The sequence below is a fragment of the Entelurus aequoreus genome, linkage group LG20 (genome assembly GCF_033978785.1).
Source record: "Entelurus aequoreus isolate RoL-2023_Sb linkage group LG20, RoL_Eaeq_v1.1, whole genome shotgun sequence".
Classification (NCBI taxonomy): domain Eukaryota; kingdom Metazoa; phylum Chordata; class Actinopteri; order Syngnathiformes; family Syngnathidae; genus Entelurus; species Entelurus aequoreus.
The window spans coordinates 34,653,177-34,676,470 of NC_084750.1; positions in this window are offsets into that span (position 1 = coordinate 34,653,177).

The window sequence follows — 23,294 nt, forward strand, 5'->3', positions numbered from 1 at the left end:
ATTCACTTCAAGCGCAGCGGCTCTGGCGGACATTTTTCCTGCAGGCAAGATAACAATTGCCTGCTCTCACAACACAATATCTGTGCTATTGTGTTGTGTGACAAAAGTTCACATTTGGTTGTGGGTCGCCTGAGGCACACCCGTGCAAAAGTCCTGCTGTGTAAACAGCATCTTGATATGCCACACCTTAGACATGGATGGTTTATCACGGCAAAGAAATGATCACAAACACAGATTGACAGGTTAATTAACAATGTTTGAGAAAGGTTGGACTATTGTGTACATGGGAAAAAGTTTAGATCTTTGAGTGCGGGGGCAAAAAAGTCCCTGCAAACGTATGCCTTTACATAAGTGGTCACTTCTAAAAGTCTGATCATTTGACCAGAGCTCGTACATAAAAATGTTCTGGTACACTAATCATTGTGTGCCGGGTTCATATTGCCATATTATTAGTAAAAAAAAAGACAAAAATAATAAACATCCCATTCAATGAGGAAGTATTTTTTTAAATTGTAGTCCAAATTAATGGAGTGCTTGATTTGGATATTCAAGAAAAGTTTAAATAAAATGGTAAATTAAACAAAAATATATTTTTTGCGGCTATTACAGTATATACAATTACAGTTTCCTATAATTAGTAGAATTAAAAAATAAAATTTTCGAGGAAGTATTTAAAAAAAAATTGTAGTCAGTGTTTATAATCAATAATTTTATATTTATATAATAATTACATGTTGATTGTCAATGGAATGGAACACTTATTTGGCTATTCAAAAGTAATTAAAAAAAAAAAGTATATACAGTGGGCATCTACAATTATAATTTCCTTTGATTAGTAAATTTAAAAAATACCACTTGCGAAGAATATTTTTTAAATTGTAGTCAGAATTTTTTAAATTTTAAATCTATCATATTCGACCAAAAAATACTGAAAACATATATTGAGCTATTTAATATTTATGTAATATTCATATAATCATTGTTTGCCAGGTCCAAATTGCTGTACAATCACAAAATGTCACAGGAATGCAACGCTTGATTTGGCCATTCAAGAAAAGTTTAACGGCAAATTAAACAAAAACATTTTTTTTGCGGTTATTATATACATTTATAGTTTCCTATAATTAGTAAAATAAAAATACCATTATCGAGGAAGTATTTTTTTTAAAATTGGAGTCAGAATTTATAATCAATAATTTAATATTTATATAATATTTACATGTTCATTGTCACTGGAATGGAACACTTATTTGGCTATTCAAAAGTAATTTAAATAAAATTTAAAAATAAATAAATAAGTATATACAGTGTGCATCTACAATTATAATTTCCTTTGATTAGTAAATTTAAAAAATACCACTTGCCAAGAATATTTTTTAAATTGTAGTCAGAATTTTTTAAAATTTTAAATCTATCATATTCGACAAAAAAAATACTGAAAACATATATTGAGCTATTTAATATTTATGCAATATTCACATAATCATTGTTTGCCAGGTCCAAATTGCCGTACAATCACAAAAACATTCACAGGAATGCAACGCTTGATTTGGCCATTCAAGAAAAGTTTTTAAAAAAACGGCAAATTAAACAAAAACTTTTTTTTTTGTTGCCGTTATTATATACATTTATAGTTTCCTATAATTAGTAAAATAAAAATACCATTATCGAGGAAGTATTTTCTTTTAAATTGTAGTCAGGATTTATAATCAATATTTTATAATTAATTTAATATTTATATAATATGTACATGTTCATTGTGTGCCAGGTCCATATTGCTGTACTCTCACAAAATGTCACAGGAATGAAACACTTATTTGGCTATTCAAGAGCAATTTGAATACTATATAGAAATGGAGTTAGCACGTTGTGTAAATGGTAAATAAAAACAGAATACCATTATTTGCAAATCCTTTTCACCTTATATTCAATTGAATAGACTGCAAAGACAAGATATTTACTGTTCGAACTGAGAAACGTCATTTTTTTTTGCAAATAATCATTAACTTAGAATTTAATGGCAGCAACAGATTGCAAAAAAGTTGGCACAGGGGCATTTTTACCACTGTGTTACATGGCCTTTCCTTTTAACAACACTCAATAAACGTTTGGGAACTGAGGAGACCAATTTTTGAAGCTTTTCAGGTGGAATTATTTCCCATTCTTGCAACAGTCCGGGGTCTCTGTTGTCGTACTTTACGCTTCATAATGTGCCACACATTTTCAATAGGAGACAGGTCTGGACTACAGGCAGGCCAGTCTAGTACCTGCACTTTTTTACTATGAAGCCACGCTGTTTTAACATGTGGCTTGACATTGTCTTGCTGAAATAAGCAGGGGCGTCCATGATAACGTTGCTTGGATGGCAACATATGTTGCTCCAAAATCTGTATATACCTTTTAGCATTAATGCACCACAGATGTGTAGATGTGTAGTCAGATTATTATTATTTTTTTAAATCTATCATATTTGACCAAAAAATACTGAAAACATATATTAAGCTATTTAATATTTATGTAATATTCATATTATCATTGTTTGCCAGGTCCAAATTGCCTTACTATCACAAAATTTCACAGGAATGAAACGCTAGATTTGGCCATTCAAGAGTAATTTAAATAAAATTAAAAAATTAGACCCAAAAAAATACACAGTACATAGCGGTGGGGCATCTACAATTATAATTTCCTTTGATTAGTAAATTTAAAAACTACCACTCGCGAGGAATCCCAAAAATTTTTTTAGTCAGAATGCTATTTAATATTTATATAATATTCAAATATTAATTGTATGCCAGGTCCAATTTAAAGTAAGTATTTAAAATAAAATTGCAAATTAAACCCCCCAAAATATAGCAGTTGGTCATCTATAATTATAATTTCCTTTAATTAGTAAAAAAAAGAAAAAAAAATGTACAAAAAAAAATCCCATTTACAAGAAATAATTTTTTTTTAGAATTGTCCAGTCGTCAAAAAAATGATCATGTCCCACCAAAAAAATCAGTGACAAATGTATCGAGCCATATAATATTTGGATAATCAAGAAATTCTGTTTGTGGTCAAGTCTATCCAACTAAAGAGCATCTTTCCATGTTTCTGTATGCGGCCATCAACGGAAAAAAATGGACACTTACCTTACGTTACCTTACCTTTACGTTACCGGCGTCTACTTCTGTGTGAGTATGCGAGCATCCCCGCCTCCACCCACAGAGACAAAAAAAAAAAAAACTGGATGACTGACAAGAGTCTTCACTCCTTTTATTTATTACGCTATAGATAGCTCAAGAATTACGGGCATGCTTTGGATTATACTTTCTTTTTTTTTTTTTTTTTTAATTCTACGTATTTTTATTGTCAAGTTTCTTAATACAAAAATATACACATATAATAAAGTAAATAAATAAAATATGAAAATAAAAATAATGAATAAAAAAGTGTGAAAACTAAATACATACAAAGAGGCTTAACATATCCGTTGAATGTCCACTTTCATCAATCACATCAAGTATGCCAAAACATTTACTTCTTAGGGGGGTTAGGGTTATTGACTTCAGTTTCAGGTATTCCAAAATAGGTTTCCACATATCACAAATTTTATTCAAGTTACCAGAAATCTCATATCTCAGTTTTTCAATGTGGAGGATTCCCACTAGTTCCCTCAACCAGGCTTTCTTTGGATGAAACTTTCAGGAAATGTCAGAAAATGAACGAGTGATTACATTTTGGGGGTGATCCAGACTTTTTTTTGTTTCAGTATTAGGAGGTCCGAGTGCTTTTCTATTTATTATTATCACCAACCAATTATGAGAGTTTTAAATATGCCAATTAATAAATGATGAAGCACTTCATACTGTTTGCCAACAGTAAAGACTCTTTCACCTCAGAAGAGGTGCGCTCAAGACACCTTTACTTAAAAAAAATACACTCCTTTGTACATTGTGTCTTGTGGTTGCCACACACAGAGACTGTGACTCAACGCACCTCGCTTTTCTTCATTTTCGGTGACGCACACAAAACAAGACAAAGAATGACAAACAACCACACCCCATTTGGCCACCTCCCCCCGTCCTGGACCCACCTAACCCATGGCGGGGCATAAAACCCTGCCCTCCGACAGGTTCACCAGTCACTCACCTACCGCCAAGCGCAAAAGGATTCTTTGAGCCGCTAAACGAGAAAAAAAATCCCAGCCCAAGACGACAAAGATGAACAGGATCCTAGTCGGAGTCGTCGCAGCCTTGGCATGCTTCATGCTGGGTAAGATTATACCAAATAACAACTTGAGTTATTTCATTCTTATTCTGTTTCAGTTCATGTTAATTCAGTTCTTTTCAACATGTAATAATGTAAATGTGTTTATTTTATTTGTGCGGAATAGGAAAATTAAAATACAACAACCCTGACACTACATTTTGAGGCAAAAATGGTGTTCTTATTAAGTATATTCCACCTAAATGTACTCTATTTATGGTTATCTAGCTGCATGTTGCACCTGTGTGAACTCACGTTGCACTAATAGTGTTATTGATAACAGATTCCACGTGCAAACCTTAGTAAACATTTTTTTTTTTGTCTCTTTCAGTGGACTCCCTCACTTGCAACCAATGCTCCTTCAGTATTTTGGGCATCTGTGTGTCCTCCTCTGAGGTGGAGTGCGCCACCAACACCTCCCAGTGCTTTACAGGAAGTGCAAGTAGGTCCACGACCAAAAGACGCTATTTTAAAAACAACTTATTTTTTTTGAGCAGCGTCTCACTGAAGTTGTGTCGCTCTTTTCTCAGTGTTCTCCGTCCCCTCGGTGGGCTTCAACACCCAGGGCTGCATCGAGGCCGCCAACTGCAACAGGACCACCAACAACACCCTGCTGGGCGTGACGTACACCGTGCGGGTGGATTGCTGCAACACGGACAGGTGCAACCCCGTCCAGACCAGCGCCGCTCCGTCCACCAAGATGGCGTTCGGCACCGCCGTCGGGGTCGCCGTCCTGGCCTCCATGTGGGGGAGCCTGCTGTGATGACCACGGCTCTCATAATTATAGTCCCGCACCAACAGTACAGAAAACAAGAACCCTTGGACAATACGCAGGCATGAATATGTACGCATGATCAGTACAATGTGCTCACAGCATGGGAGTTGAACAATGGGATGTTTCAGAGAAACATTGAGCTCGTAAACCTTCCGTGGTGTTTTTTTTTTTAACGCATTTCTATTTATCCTTTGTACTGCTGTGTGTCATAATGCAAAAAAAACATGATGTGAAAATAAAGTGCAATTGACGTGATGTTTTTCATATAATTCCTGTGAGCTTATGTGTCTCTTCTTATAAGTCACCTTTCATCATGACTTACAGGCTGTCATTTAAAAAAATAAAAATACATGTGTTCATTTTAAGTTGGTCATGGAGATTGTAATGGAGGGGTGTCCAAAGTGCGTGTAACATGTGAGCTACAAGCACTTTATATAGTGTAGTTGCATGTTAAATGTGAGTGTATGCCACACTCACTACCTGTATCAACACTGCGCTTATACTGTGTTAGTGTTTCATAAAAAAGGATAAAAAAGTCACTCCTAGTGATGGTTAAACGACGCCTCAGTGAATGTATGGCACACTCACTACCTGTATAGACACTGTGTTAGTGTTCCGTAATGGTTATCTGCCATCTGCTGGATTTAAAAAGTCACTACCAGTGATGGGTAAATGACGCCTTTGTGAGTGTATGGCACACTCACTACCTGTATCAACACTGATACTGATACTGTTAGTGATTCATCATGATCATCCGCCACATGCTGGATTAAAAAAGTCCCTAATAGTGATGGGTAAATGACGCGTCAGTGAGTGTATGGCACACTCACTACCTGTATCGACACTGCACTGATACTGTTAGTGATTTATCATGATCATCCGCCACCTGCCGGATTTAAAAAAGTCCCTACTAGCGATGGGTAATTGACGTCCCAGTGAGTGTATAGGGATGGGTAAATGATGCGTCAGGGAGTGTATGGCACACTCACTACCTGTATCAATACTGTGTTAGTGGTTACTGGGGTTCAATCCCCACCTTCTACCATCCTAGTCACGTCCGTTGTGTCCTTGGGCAAGACACTTCACCCTTGCTCCTGATGGGTGCTGGTAGCGCCTTGCATGGCAGCTCCCTCCATCAGTGTGTGAATGTGTGTGTGAATGTGGAAATACTGTCAAAGCGCTTTGAGTACCTTGAAGGTAGAAAAGCGCTATACAAGTATAACCCATTTATCATTTATTTAGTGTTCCATAATGGTTATTTGCCACCTGCTGGATTAAAAAAGTCACTACTAGTGATGGGTAAATGACGCCTCAGTGAGTGTAAGGCACACTCACTACATGTATGGCCACTGTATTAGTGTTCTATAGTGGTCATCTGCCATCTGCTGGATTTAAAAAGTCACTACCAGTGATGGGTAAATGACGCCTTTGTGAGTGTATGGCACACTCACTACCTGTATCGACACTGCACTGATACTGTTATTGATTCATCATGATCATCCGCCACCTGCTGGATTAAAAAAGTCCCTAATAGTGATGGGTAAATGGCGCGTCAGTGAGTGGATGGCACACTCACTACCTGTATCGACACTGCACTGATACTGTTAGTGATACATCATGATCATCCGCCACCTGCTGGATTAAAAAAGTCACTACTAGTCATGGGTAAATGACGCGTCAGTGAGTGTATGGCACACTCACTACCTGTATCGACACTGCACTGATACTGTTAGTGATTTATCATGATCATCCGCCACCTGCCAGATTTAAAAAAGTCCCTACTAGCGATGGGTAAATGACGTCCTAGTGAGTGTATAGGGATGGGTAAATAATGAGGCATGGATTGTATGGCACACTCACTACCTGTATCAATACTGTGTTAGTGTTCTATAATGATTATCTGCCATCTGCTGGATTAAAAAAGTCACTATTAGTCATAGTTAAATGATGCCTTGGTGAGTATATGGCACACTCACTACCTGTATCAATACTGTGTTAGTGTTCCATAATGGTCATCTGCCATCTGCTGGATTTAAAACGTCCTGACTAGTGATGGGTAAATGACGCCTTCATGAGGGTATGGCACACTCACTACCTGTATCGACACGGCACTGATACTGTGTTAGTGTTTCATAATGATAATCTGCCCTCTGCTGGATTAAATAACAGTAAATATCCGGAAGGTAGTTATGTCAGTTATAAAGCTCCACCAGTAGGGGGCGACACTGGAGTCAATGCGTGCTTGTCCTCAGGCACTGACTGGCGACTTGGGTCACCACATTCAATTTGGAGAAAATCAAAGCATCTGGAATGTTATAATTTTCAACCAGCAGAGGGCGACGCAACAACAAACAATGCAGACGATTTGACCATGTGGAAGGTAGTTATACATTTTCACCACTAGAGGGCGACATGGCAGCCCCTTACTGAGTGGTGACTTTAAATCCCTTAGTTGGTAAACATGAACAAAAAAAACAAAAAAAAAGATTTGAAAATATTAAAGATATCCACCTAATCTCTTTAGTGACGATGATATACTGATACTACCCTTGGTACCGTCCTCCAGTGATAATGATACTTGATCATTACAAATAAGACACTAAGAAATGCAGTTGATTTGCTATATTGGAAATGATTATTATGTATGTTTTATTATTTGATAAATGATGTTATTATCACAACCACTAGTGTGTGAATGTGAGTGTGAATGTTGTCTGTCTATCTGTGTTGGTCCTGTGATGAGGTGGCGACTTGTCCAGGGTGTACACCGCCTTCCGCTCGAATGCAGCTGAGACAGGCTCCAGCACCCCCCGCGACCCCAAAAGGGACAAGCGGTAGGAAATAGATGGATGGACTATACACTTTAGCAGTAGAATGTTGAATATCTTAAAATGTGCTTTGTGACAATTGCAACTTTGACCACAGCGTCAGTTGCTATGTAGGGTGCCGCTTTCCAGTGTTTTCAACAGACTGCATTGCAAAATTATTAACCCGCCCTTCTTCCTCTCGTACGAGATCCACCCAGGAATGGGGCCATGTGAATCCCTTCCCTACTGTACCATAAACATACAGTACAGTATGAAAATGGACAGACGGATGTTTATTGCACTGTGAATAAATACATTGGTAGAATAAATATATATTTTATTAGTGTTCGGCTATGAATTATTATTATTTTTAAATCTGACGGTCAAAACTTTAAAATAAAATACTAATACTGTATGTGAAAAAGCAATGATTAAAAAGGCTTGTCTTTTTTAGGCAACTTTACATAACATAAATGGGTTATGATGATTAGAAGTTGTGCATACCGTGTAGTTAAGTAGTAGGTTACACTTCTCAACACTAGGGGGCGCACTAGACTAAATAATCCAATTACCCCTTACAGAGCGAGAGCGAGGAAGACAACACACTCAAAATGCCTTCTCCTATCAAGGTAATAATGACGGTTGAGTTGTTTAAAGCATGATTTAAAAAGTTACATATCAGCGCATCACATTGTTTTAGGTGTCTGAAAAGGAGTAGGAAGAAGCACATCTGATTCAATGCTACTCCTTTTTCCGTTTTCCAGAAATGACTAATTATGCTCACTTCCTGTGTTTAACCGGTTCAAACAAAGGGTTTCGTATTCAACACATGGATGACAAGTAATGAGATAAGTGACATAAAAGTTGGTTGACAAACTCGAGTAAATGAGCTGAATACATAAAATTAGGAGGTTAAAGTAGACAGCACTGTATGCGGTAAGAAAAAATACATATTGTATGATAATTAATGCTTTAAATGTGTGGTTCTCAGACTACTAGTGGTACGTGGGCTCCATCTAGTGGTATGCCAAAGAATCACTTAATTAAATATTCAAACACAGTGTCACTGTTCAAACTGTGTGCAATGTTACAGTTAGGGTATTCGCGATACCAACATTTTGGTACCGGTACCAAAATGTATTTCAATTAGAGATGTCCGATAAGGACTTTTTTACCGATATTCCGATATTGTCCAACTCTTAATTACCGATTCCGATATCAACTGATACCGATATATACAGTCGTGGAATTAACACATTATTATGCCTAATTTCGTTGTGATGCCCCGCTGGATGCATTAAACAATGTAACAAGGTTTTCCATAAAAAATCAACTCAAGTTATGGAAAAAAATGCCAACATGGCACTGCCATATTTATTATTGAAGTCACAAAGTGCATTATTTTTTTTAACATGCCTCAAAACAGCAGCTTGGAATTTGGGACATGCTCTCCCTGAGAGAGCATGAGGAGGTTGAGGTGGGCGGGGTTGGGGTAGGGGGTAGCGGGGGGTGTATATTGTAGCGTCCCGGGAGAGTTAGTGCTGCAAGGGGTTCTGGGTATTTGTTCTGTTGTGTTTATGTTGTGTTACGGTGCGGATGTTCTCCCGAAATGTGTTTGTCATTCTTGTTTGGTGTGGGTTCACAGTGTGGCGCATATTTGTAACAGTGTTAAAGTTGTTTTTACGGTCACCCTCAGTTGACCAAGTATGCGTTGCATTCACTTGTGTGTGTGAAAAGCCGTAGATATTATGTGACTGGGCCGGCACGCAAAGGCAGTGCCTTTATGGTTTATTGGCGCTCTGTACTTCTCCCTACGTCCGTGTACACAGCGGCGTTTTAAAAAGTCATACATTTTACTTTTTGATACCGATAATTTCCGATTTTACATTTTAAAGCATTTATCGGCCGATAATATCGGCAGTCCAATATTATCAGACATCTCTAATTTCAATACTTTTCGATACTTTTCTAAATAAAGGGGACCACAAAAAAATTGCATTATTTTAACAAAAAATCTTAATGTAAATTAAACATATGTTTCTTATTGCAAACGAAAAACAATTTTGTCCTTAAATAAAATAGTGAACATACTAGACAACTTGTCTTTTAGTAGTAAGTAAGCAAACAAAGGCTCCTAATTAGTTTGCTGAAGAATGCAGTAACTATAGGCTGACCATATTCTGAAATCCCAAAAAGAGGACACATAAATGCGTGCCAAGGCACTAGGTGAAAATTTGCCAATGATACTTGAACTTGCTTTATAAATAGTGTGGCGCATATTTGTAACAGTGTTAAAGTTGTTTATATGTTCACCCTCAGTGTGACCTGTATGGCTGTTGACCAAGTATGCTTGCATTCACTTGTGTGTGAGAAAAGCCATAGATATTATGTGACTGGGCCGGCACACAAACGCAGTGCCTTTAAGGCACGCCCCCAATATTGTTGTCTTGATGGAAATCGGGAGAAATTCGGGAGAATGGTTGCCCTGGGAGATTTTCGGGAGGGGCACTGAAATTCGGGAGTCTCCCGGGAAAATCGGGAGGGTTGGCAAGTTTTTTTTAGTTGTTTTTTTTTATAATGTCCTGCCCAGCTTCTCGGGCAAATCATATAGCAGATGTAGATGCCCATATCGGCTGTTCAGATTTACTTTACAAAAGAGAAGTGTAGGATACTTCTCTTGTTGCCTTACTTGTATTTTGACTTTATTAAATGTATTTATATAATCAATTGGTGCAGCCGGGCCGGAGCAGGAGGGTATAGAAAGAGAGAAAAAGGAAGACAGAGGGGGGAATTGTGGGGACAAGAGGGGGATTAGACAGAGAGACAAAAACAACAACAGCAAACACAACAACAACAACAGAGCAACATCAGCAAATACGACATGTACAAATATGATGGTAAAAGTAATAGCAAATAAGCAGTTAGCGAAAATAGGGTTGGCAAGTATGTCAATCAATCCACTCCCTCGCTCTCTCACTCTCTCTGTCTCTGCCCCTCCCTCATGAATGCTGCTGCGTGTGCACACCTTCACAATTTGTTTTGTTTTTAACCCCTTCTTAACCTTGGACGTACATTGAAAATACACGCAACCCTGACTCAAAATGTCGGACATTTGAGGCATTTAAGAAACCCCGGCCCGGACAGCCCCACAAAAGAGGACATGTCCGGGGAAAAGAGGACGTATGGTCAGTCTAAGTAACATATTGTGTCATTTCTCATTCTATTATTTTGTCAAAATTATAAAGAACAAGCTTTTATAATGGATTATTAATCTACTTGTTCATTTACTGTTAATATCTGCTTATTTTCCATTTCAACATGTTTTACCTACACTTCTGTTAAAGTGTAATAATCACTTATTCTTCTGTTTTTTTTTGTGGATACTTTACATTAGTTTTGGATGATACCACAACTTTAGGTATCGATCCGATACCAAGTAGTTACAGGATCATACATTGGTCATAATTTAAAGTCCTCATGTGTCCAGGGACATATTTACTGAGTTTATAAACATAATATGAATTTTTTTTAAATGAAAAAAATATTTTGTGACGATAAAAAATATTGATGTAATCATAGTAGTATCGAGTAGATACGCTCTTGTACTTGGTATCATTACAGTGGATGTCAGGTGTAGATCCACCCATAGCATTTGTTTACATTGTGATGTCGGTGAGCTATCGGTAGGTTGGAGTTCAAATCCCAGCCGAGTCATACCAAAGACTATAAAAATGGGACCCATAACCTCCCTGCTTGGCACTCAGCAACAAAGGGTTGGAGTTGGGGGTTAAATCACCAAAATGATTCCCGGGCGTGACGCCGCTGCTGCCCACTGCTCCCCAAGGGGATGGGACAAATGCAGAGGACAAATTTCACCACATCTAGTGTGTGTGTGACAATCATTGGTACTTTAATCTTTAATCTTATTGTATCCTCCTACGGTGTGTAGTGAAACATGTTTAGCTATTACTCGTCCTGCAGGGATGCTACTTGTAAGAAACTTACTTTATTTGTTGCCATGGAGGCGAAAATTAATGATTTAGAAGTAGCTAAAACACTGTAGACTGGGAATGGACAATAGCCGCTAACTAGCTAGTAGTCATGTCTTAAAGCACCTCTTCCTGAGGGCGTTTCAGTGTTATAACTTCACTTTTATCAATAGTTTTTTGGCTAAAATGCGTCCATTCTCCCTTATCTGTCTACATATTATGTCTGCTTGTAAGTACTCTGTGATTGTGCGCTGCCGAACATGCTCCTCTGCTCCTAAAACCAGCAATGTCATGACGTGACGAAAAAATATGGCTGAACCGGTCCTTTTCAAATAGAGTATAGTGCCGTTTTGATTCATTAGTACCGCAATACTATACTAGTACCGGTATACCGCACAACCCTAGTTACAGTGTCAACAAAATTAAATATACTTGGAAAATAAAACCTCTTATTCATCAAAAACTTTGTTTTTGATGACTATTCAGGCCTACTATGCTACTTTATTTTAATGTTGGTCAATATGGCCGTACATGGAGAGCCAAGTGTTTTCTGGGGTGGTGCTTTAAGTTAGAGAACCACTGCTTTAAGTAATGAAAATAATGACAACAAGTAGTAATTTAGAAGTAAAACTGACATAATTTTGTGTAGTCCATTAGTGAGCAAGGGAGGTATTCCAGGAACTCGGTTCAACACATTCATAACGCACGTTAACTGTGAGCACACGAGTGAGAACGTAAGCGCAGTTTAGATCTTTAGTCTGAGTTGATTGACCTCAAGATGGGAAACTGACAGTTACTGCCAGAGTCAATGCATGAGTTTAAGTGCAGTAGTTCATTTAGAAAGTGGAGGGTGACCTTTAAAGTTTGTGCACATGGAGGCAGCTGAAAATAATCTCTTATTTGTTGAATTATTTTTTTTTACATGATGCGAATGCAAATTACATATCATATTTTGTTATAATATGGCACTTTCTGTCAGTTAGACCAATTTACTTATCAGTACGTATTACTGTACGTACTAAAATGCGAGATACATTACTTGAAATAGGAAACATTATCTGACATTTTAGCTCTTGTTGGAAGGTTATTTTACTTGTAAGTAAAATAGCTCATTTATTGGTTATATTTACAAAAATGAAATACCAAAAAATATACTTTTTAAAGTATTTTTTTAAATTTTGGCTAAAACAGATTAAATATCTGAAATACGGGTAACATTTTTTATTGTATTTTCTTTTTTTTTTTTTTTAAGTTTAACAGTTCACTTGATGTTAGTAATATTTCAAGTACATGATCCTCCTGACAACCAGCGTCCTTTACAGTGGACATTTTTGCATTAGTTTCGAGGACAGCAGGCGAAGTGCATGTAAAAAAAAGTATTTATTAATGAGGGAGCACAACATGTGCTCGGTGAGCAAGAAAAACGTACATGTTCAATGGACAATTTGCACTAAATGCGTGAATTTTAATGCATAATTTGAGGACTTTAAATAGTTTGTGTGTTCTCTTAAGCAAGCATTATGTCTTATCCTATGCGTTTTTTGTGGCACAGTGAAGTTTACTTTGGTATTCACAGTATTTTCCCATAGCTCCACATAATATTCAAATATGGCAACACCACAGAACAGTAAAAAGAATGGTGGGACTTCTCATTCAGAATATGTTTTGCTTTGTTGCCAATTGAACATATATGTTGAAGGGTTGTCCCGATACCAATATTTTGGTACCGATACCGAAATGTATTTCGATACTTTTCAAAATAATGGCTTTATTTGAACATAAAATCTTATAATACATTAAACATACATTTCTTATTGCAATCAAATAACAATGTTGTCCCTAAATAAAATAGTAAACATACCAGACAACTTATTCGTCAGTAGTAAGTAAACATACAAAGGCTCCTAATTTGGCTGCTGACGTATGCAGTAACATATTGTGTCATTTCTCATTTCATTATTTTGTCAAAATCATGAGGGACAAGCGGTAGAAAATTGATTATTGTTTTACTTGTTCATTTACTGTTCAAATCTGCTTATTCTCTGTCTTAACATGTTCTATCTACACTTCTGTTAAAATGCAATAATCACTTATTCTTCTGTTGTTTGGATACTTTACTTGAGCTTTGGGTGATACCACAAATGTTGGTATCAATGCGATACCAAGTAGTTACAGGGTCATATATTGGTCATACTTAAAGTTCTCCTGTGTCCACGGACGTATTTCCTGAGTTTATAAACAATAAGAAATTATAAAAGATTTTGTCATTATAAAAAATAGCGATGTAATCAGTGTAGTATCGACTATATACAGCTCTTCTACTTGGTATGGTTACAGTCGATGTCTGTGTAGATCCACCCATTTGTTTACATTCAGGAGCGCTATCTTGCTGTTAGCAGTGAGCTATTGTATCCTCCTACGGTGTGTAGTGAAACATTTCTCGTCCTGCAGGGATGATACATGTAAAAAGTAGTTTATTTGTCGCCATGGAGGCGAGGATTAGTGATTTAGAAGCAGCTATAACATTGTGGATGGACGTTGGCCGCTAGCTAGGTAGCTATTTTTTAAAGCACTTTTTGCAGAGCGGTGCTTCAGTGTTTATAACTTCACCTTTATCATTACTTTTGAGGCCAAAATGCGTCCATTCTCCCTCTGTATATGCTTTTAAGTACTCCGTGCGTGGGCGTTGCCACCATGGCATGCGCCTCTTCTCGTTTTACCAGCAATGTCACGATCACATGGCGGCGCACCGTCATGTTGGTAAAAAAAAAAAAGTAATGGTATTTTTTAGAGGCAGTATAATATAGGTATGTGTGTAACATTTTAAAAATGAACCCATTTAAATAAAAGCTGTATTATCAGACTGGTCTTGACGATTTCAGTGAGGTAAGTATAATTTTCCCGTGATAAATATTAAGAAGGTTATGAATTTTTTTAACATTTGAGAATAAACAAATTTATGATCAACCTCTTCAATACGAAGTCAATGTGGCTTAAGATTTTAGATGTGACCTTTTTGTTAAAAATGTCATAACTTTCCTATAATTTACCACATTTAAAAAAGGTTGGTATTGTTGGAAAAGCTTGTTAAAGAAACAGAAACATATGTTTCACAGTTGGGGTGTATTTTTGATTGATCAAATTCATGAAATTAGTGTAGGAAGTAGTGTTGTAACAATACCAATATTTTGGTACCGGTAATAAAATTATTTCGATACTTTTATATAGGGGACAAAAAAATGGCGTTATTGGCTTTATTTTACCAAAAAATCTTAACATATATGTGTCTTATTGCAGTTACGTAAAAAGCTGACAGCCTAGTTGCTAGAATGTTTGTGTTAAATTTACATTGCTTTTTACAACATTATATTGTTAATGGAAAAACAGTACAAGTTCTTTTTTTATTCTGGCAACTTCGCTGCCAGTTTTTCTACCGTAAAAACAAATTTCCATTTACAGTAATACACCGTTAAAAACAACAACCGCATATTTTACAGTCAAAAACTGGCAGCTCAGTCAACTGAATTTTAACGCAAAAAACAGTAGGTTTTTTTTTCAATTTACAGTATAATGCTGTAAAGAACAATGTAAAATGTATTGTAATTTTTATTAATTTAATGGGTAGTTTGCTGTAAAGTTAAGTATTTTTATTTATTTTTATATAGACAAAAACATGATTGGAAAGTATGATAATATACTGTAATATTTGTTGCAATATTGGATACTATTAAAGTTTAAAAGGTATGCAATTTCAAGCAGTAACTATATTTTTTCTGTCAAAATGAAAAAAATCTATTACATTTAGTGAGAAAATATTAAGTACTTTATTGACATATATTTCCAGGTGTTTGCGGGCCAGATAAAATGATGTTGCGGGCCAGATCTGGCCCCCGGGCCTTGAGTTTGACACTAGTGTTCTCGATAAACAGGGATAATGTGTTCTACGTCATGAGTGTGTGTATAGTGGTGACGAAAACAACGCGAACGCACTTGAAATCCGAAAACAGCGGTCCGGTTGCTACTCATGATGGCGCATTCAAACGTGACACGCTCTTGAGTGACCACTGCGGAGAGCCAGCCAGCGGCGAATACACACATACCTACATAGTACCGTTCTTGATTCATTAGTACTGTGGTACTTTATCAGTACCGGTGTACTGTTCAACCCTAATATGTTGTACAGTATATGTTTGGAGTGAGATTTAGAGGTCTCTTTTTCATCTATGACCCCTAAAATGTGTTTTCATTCGCTCAGTAAATGTCTACAACATATATTTGTATTTTACTGCTACTTAACAACAATATTTTAGTTTGGATTAGGTTCAAGGATGTTTTTTAAGTTGTTTATTTCCTTTGTGATTGTTTTTATTAGCTGGTGTGTGTCCTCCCATTAACAAAATGAAGCATTGTCTTCTGTAAATAATACTAACTTGAGTTATTTTGGGACTTAATATACAGTATATGTCATCTAAATTCAAGTCCAACCGTTTTGGGGCCAGGATTGTACACCGCATGCTATATTTAAAGGGGGCTGTTAGCAACTTGCTCAAAGTTAAACATTTTTTAAACCAAAAATATAACAAGATCTCCACTGGCTAGCTTATATTACCATTCGTAGTTTAACGGAACATATCAATCATTTAATTCAAATATCTCTATTTTTCACAATTTTTGCTTATATTTAGGGCTGCTACAACTTATCGATTAAATCGATTAGAATCGATTATAAAAATAGTTGGCGATTAATTTAGACATCGATTTGTTGGATCTATGCTATGCGCATGCGCAGAAGATTTTTAATTTTTTAATTTTTTAATTTTATTTTATTTAAAAAAAAAAGTTTTAATAAACCTTTATTTATAAACTGCAACATGTACAAACAGCTGAGAAACAAAAATCAAAATAAGTATGGTGCCAGTATGCTGTTTTTTTTCAATAAAATACTGGAAAGGATAGAAATGTAGTTTGTCTCTTTTATCCGATTATTAATCAATTCATCTAAGTAATAATCGACAGATTAATCGATTATCAAATTAATCGTTAGTTGCAGCCCTACTTATATTGAATAAAAATGTGTCTCTCACTCACCACTGTCTCATCCCACATATACGCAGGGAGTGTTTGCACATTCGTTTAGAGTAGGTAGACGATGCAGAGCCTCACTTGACATGATAACAAAAACATTAAATAAATATTTTATGTATAGCTACAATCGTTTTGTTTTTTTTATTCAAAGTTTTTTAGGTTGTTGTTTAAGTTTATTCTAAACATGCTTACAGTTACAATATGATACATCACATGTTTCACATATTTCCCTTTTCCCATGATAACATGTCGGAAAAGGAGTATAAAGAAGCAGAGCTCACGATATTTTTCGGACTATAAGGCGCACTTAAAATCCTTTCATTTTCTCAAAACTCGACAGTGCGCTTTATAACCCGGAATCATTTTGGTTGTGCTTACTGACCTCGAAGCTATTTTATTTGGTACATGGTGAAATTATAAGTGGGACAAGTAGATGGCAGTGACCCATAAGAGATACGTGTAGACTGCAATATGACTCAAGTAAACAAGACAAAAATGTTATATGTTCCATTGAAAATATAGAACATTACACACGGCACTCAAAAATCTATCAAAATGTTTTAGTACGACTTTGGTAAGCGATGAAGCCACACCGCTTGATGGATTGTACTGTGCTTCAATATACGAGTATTATTATGGTGTGTGTAAGGTAAGACATTATCTGGCGTTTTGTTTCGCAATAATATGCAAAAGCAACTTTTCTTACCTTCTGGTACCTGCTGATCTGTATTTGGGATCTGCATAAGTCCTGAAAATGTGCGCGCGTCCGCCTTTGTAGTCCGTGCCGACACCGTAGTCGATAAGCTTCTTTTTCTCTATCTTCTTGTTATGAGACATTCATCCTCCGCTGTTGCCATTTCTAATATAAAGTAGTGTAAAGTTCTTACTTATATCTGTCAGTAAACTCGCCATGAAAGCACTAAAACACACCGGTATAGTGAGTTTATATAATTCACCCAAGGAACTTTAGTTATTAGAGAGTTCCGGTCGGACGATTTTTCACGGGACACATTTCCGGCATTATTATTGCACTAGTGAGCCACAGATGAGGAGATGCTGCTCCATTATTGATTTAAGTAAAGTCTGAATGTAATTGAAACAGTTAGCTCCATTTTTTGACACTTCTTCCACTTCCGTCCTTGCACGCTACACCGCTACAACAAAGATGACGGAGAAAAGACGCTGCCGAAAGTGAACCACGTAAATAAGACCACCCACAAAACGGCGCATCCTGAAGCGACTGTCAGAAAGCGACTTGAAGATGATCTGTAAAACATCATCTATGCAACATTTTGACCAAAGAACCACCATTACATGTTATGTAGACCCCAAGGAAGTGTTTTCAATTTCGAAAAATATATATATATATATGACCCCTTTAATGCGCCCTATAATCCGGTGTGCCTTTTGTATGAAAATAAACCTGACTAGACCGGCTCATCGGCAGTGCGCCTTATAATCCGGTGCGCCCTATGGTCCAGAAAATACGGTATTTAATCCTACCCCTTAATAACTTTATAGCAATTACTAACACATTTGGTGGTAGCAGGGTTGTACATTGTAGCGTCCCGGAAGAGTTAGTGCTGCAAGGTGTTCTGGGTATTTGTTCTGTTGTGTTTATGTTGTGTTACGGTGCAGATGTTCTCCCAAAATGTGTTTGTTTTTCTTGTTTGGTGTGGGTTCACATTGTGGTGCATATTTGTAACAGTGTTAAAGTTGTTTATATGGCCACCCTCAGTGTGACCTGTATGGCTGTTGATCAAGTATGCCTTGCATTTACTTGTGTGTGTGTAAAAGCTGCATATATTATGTGACTGGGCCGGCACGCTGTTTGTATGAAGGAAAAGCGGACGTGACAACAGGTTGTAGAGGAAAGCTGAAGGCAGTGCCTTTTAAGGCACGCCCCCAATATTGTTGTCCGGGTGGAAATCGGGAGAAATTCGGGAGAATGGTTGTCTCGGGAGATTTTCGGGAGGGACACCGAAATTCGGGAGTTTCCCGGGAAAATTGGGAGGGTTGGCAAGTATGGATACAACCCTCCAGCGGAAGTGGATACTTCATCACAACATCCGGTTTTGGTGAGCAAAGTCTATTTTGGGATGGCAATTTTTTTGTGCATCACTAGTCAATAGTGCGTAAATAATAATAGGCTATATGTAATTTATAAATATATGTTTTGATTACGAAGAAATAGCGATTGTTGAATGACCGGAGTTGACGTTGATGTATTTGCTTACATGTGAGTTGAAAAACAAAGCTAACGTTGATCCACGCTGATGTCCGTGCCACCTCTACTTAACAGCCATTAAAGCAGGGCAGTGTTTCCCATAAACTGCCAAGATACCTGTGGCGGTGGGGGCGTGGCTATGGGCGTGGTCACCATGACATCATCGAGTAATTTGCATAATTTACTACAATGATATGATTTTCTCTAAAAGGCTCAAAAAATGTATACTTACTAATTAATAATAACAGTTTTGTTTTAAACGTCCATCCATCCATCCATCCATCCATTTTATAATATAATTACAACACTTTATGTACATATTTATATACAGATTTGAACAATAAGTTATTCACTGAAATATATTTATTAATTGTGGTTCTTACAAAAAATATATCTTATAAAATATAAAAGCTAAAATGTCTCTTAAAGCTCTGCCCCTTTACTTAGTGCATACTAAATAATTTAACTTGAGCCTACTACTACAACCATATTATTTACCAGCAACATAAAGTGAAACAGAGGCAGAGGTGTCCTGCCACAGTCAGTAACAAATAAACAGAAAACAGTAATGGTCAAATACAAATAAGGCAACAAGAGAAGTATCCTACACTTCTCTTTTGTAAAGTAAATCTGAACAGCCTATATGGGCATCTACATCAACTATATGATTTGCCTGAGAAGCTGGACAGGACAAAAAATATATAAATATATATACAGTATATTCCTTGCGCATTAATTGACTGAAAGAGCGCGCACTTGCTGCACGCTCGCTTGACACACTTGACACATGAGCGCAATGATGTCACGTTATCGATGGGAAAATGCATTTTTCAGGCAATATAATTTGCCTGAGCGGCTAGGAGACACCAAGAATAACAAGCCGTAGAAAATGGATTAGAAAGGACAGATTTTTAAAAAAATTAAATACAATTAATAAAGCATTTTTTATTTATTTTTTTTAACTTGTGACTTCCTGCGGGCCGTATTTTGGACGCTTGCCTTAGTTTGGGGACCCCTGCATTAAAGGAAATTGTCCTTCCCAAATATATTACTCTATATACATCCATTCATACATTATATCACTTTAATTAATTTTCTCGTAAAAAAACACTTATTTTAAGGTGTAGTGACCATATCTATGGTGGCAACTTTTATTTTGTAGTAGTAGTTGTTGTACTTGTTCATTTACGGAATACGGTCAACTTCCTTTGTTTTCACTTTATCGAACTGCGCATGCAAGTGACGTCGGGGCCACATTGGGGCCACTTTGGGGCCTGTGCGTGTTTATACCGGAGTCTGATAAAGATCACATTTTACTTGCAGTGTAAACAGTCAGCCGGAAAATATCCGATTTCGAAAAAATCCGATTTGGGCCTGCAGTGTAAACGTAGTCAAAAATTAGTTACTGTTTTTCACTGTTCACACTTTGAGTATTTTCGCTTGATCAAACCTTTTCCAACATTCCACTCTACAAAATGATGAAAGTGTGTGTATAGTTTGTGCTGATATCGTATGGGATTAATATCGGTATCAGCCAATACTCAAGGATCCGATATTGGTATCGTAAAGGAATAATAATATCACCTGTAACAGAGTTGACACAAAGTTATATCTACAAACCCCGTTTCCATATGAGTTGGGAAATTGTGTTAGATGGAAATATAAACGGAATACAATGATTTGCAAATCATTTTCAACCCATATTCAGTTGAATATGCTACAAAGACAACATACTTGATGTTCAAACTGATAAACATTTTTTTTTGTTGCAAATAATCATTTACTTTAGAATTTGATGCCAGCAACACGTGACAAAGAAATTGGGAAACGTGGCAATAAATACTGATAAAGTTGAGGAATGCTCATCAAACACTTATTTGGAACATCCCACAGGTGAACAGGCAAATTGGGAACAGGTGGGTGCCATGATTGGGTATAAAAGTAGATTCCATGAAATGTTCAGTCATTCACAAACAAGGATGGGGCGAGGGTCACCACTTTGTCAACAAATGCGTGAGCAAATTGTTGAACAGTTTAAGAAAAACCTTTCTCAACCAGCTATTGCAAGGAATTTAGGGATTTCACCATCTACGGTCCGTAATATCATCAAAGGGTTCAGAGAATCTGGAGAAATCACTGCACGTAAGTTAAAGTTAAGCCCGTGACCTTCGATCCCTCAGGCTGTACTGCATCAACAAGCGATATCAGTGTGTAAAGGATTTTACCACATGGGCTCAGGAACACTTCAGAAACCCACTGTCAGTAACTACAGTTGGTCGCTACATCTGTAAGTGCAAGTTAAAACTCTCCTATGCAAGGCGAAAACCTTCTATCAACAACACCCAGAAACGCCGTCGGCTTCGCTGGGCCTGAGCTCATCTAAGATGGACTGATACAAAGTGGAAAAGTGTTCTGTTGTCTGACGAGTCGACATTTCAAATTGTTTTTGGAAACTGTGGACGTCGTGTCCTCCGGACCAAAGAGGAAAAGAACCATCCGGATTGTTATAGGCGCAAAGTTGAAAAGCCAGCATCTGTGATGGTATGGGGGTGTATTAGTGCCCAAGACATGGGTAACTTACACATCTGTGAAGGCGCCATTAACGCTGAAAGGTATATACAGGTTTTGGAGCAACATATGTTGCCATCCAAGCAACGTTACCATGGACGCCCCTGCTTATTTCAGCAAGACAATGCCAAGCCACCTGTTACATCAACGTGGCTTCATAGTAAAAGAGTTCGGGTACTAGACTGGCCTGCCTGTAGTCCAGACCTGTCTCCCATTGAAAATGTGTGGCGCAATATGAAGCCTAAAATACCACAACGGAGACCCCGGACTGTTGAACAACTTAAGCTGTACATCAAGAAAGAATGGGAAAGAATTCCACCTGAGAAGCTTTATAAATGTGTCTCCTCAGTTCCCAAACATTTACTGAGTGTTACAAAGGCCATGTAACACAGTGGTGAACACGCCCTTTCCCAACTACTTTGGCACGTGTTGCAGCCATGAAATTCTAAGTTAATTATTATTTGCAAAAAAAAAATAAAGTTTATGAGTTTGAACATCAAATATGTTGTCTTTGTAGTGCATTCAATTGAATATGGGTTGAAAAGGATTTGCAAATCATTGTATTCCGTTTATATTTACATCTAACACAATTTCCCAACTCATATGGAAACGGGGTTTGTATATATAAGTTCCGTTTGAGCATTGTTTTACAGAATAAAAAATATCAAAATGGCCCCTGCATGCTTTGTTTTAGTATGCTGCCCTTAGTGGAAAAGTTTTGGACACCCCTGATCTACAACATGAACAGGATGTCTGATCTGGTAAAACAAACACCAATGCATTATATAACTCAGCTGTCACCTGTTGGATAGCTTTGCTGCGCAGTAAACTTTAATTTAAGCTGCACAAGTGTGAATTGTGAGACGAATACACTCCCGCAGTATGGTTTGACAACAATTTCCACAGACCGGTCTTCCAAGACGAGTTCAATTCCAACGCTAGACTCCACCTTTTTAATGAGCCAGTTGATTGTGGTAATTGTGCAACCAGTCAGTGTTCTGGTACGTGCCTGCAAACGTAATGACGAATAGTTTCAGCTACTATTAAGAATCTTTTAAGGCAATGGTGTCCAAAGCGTGGCGTGGGGACCATGAGCGGCCTGCAGCCCGATTTTTGTTGGCTTTCACTATATTGTTGAAATAGGATCAAACAAAACAAGAGCAACAAGACTTAATGTAATGAAAAAAAACATAAATTACTATACTAACAACTGTGTAAATATGATATTGATATTGGATATCAATCCGATACAAGCAAAATAACAAGTATTGGATTAGCGTAAGCTCGACATACATAATTAGTGTCCCTAATTGACAACAGCTAAGCACACAAACGAGCCATACATAATAAGTGTCCTTTATTGAACAATCTGCAGTCTGAAACACCACATTTGTCAATAAAAATAGTTTAAAAAAATGATTAGATACAGATTCAAAGTCTCCAAGACAGCAGTGTTAAAAATTGTATCCAGTAACCAATGTGTCCGCATCACTCCACTTACTACGTCATGAGCTTAATAAATTACTGTGACCACAAGATGTTGCAAAAAACAACATCAATGAACGCTCAGCTTCAACTTAAAGACATCATAA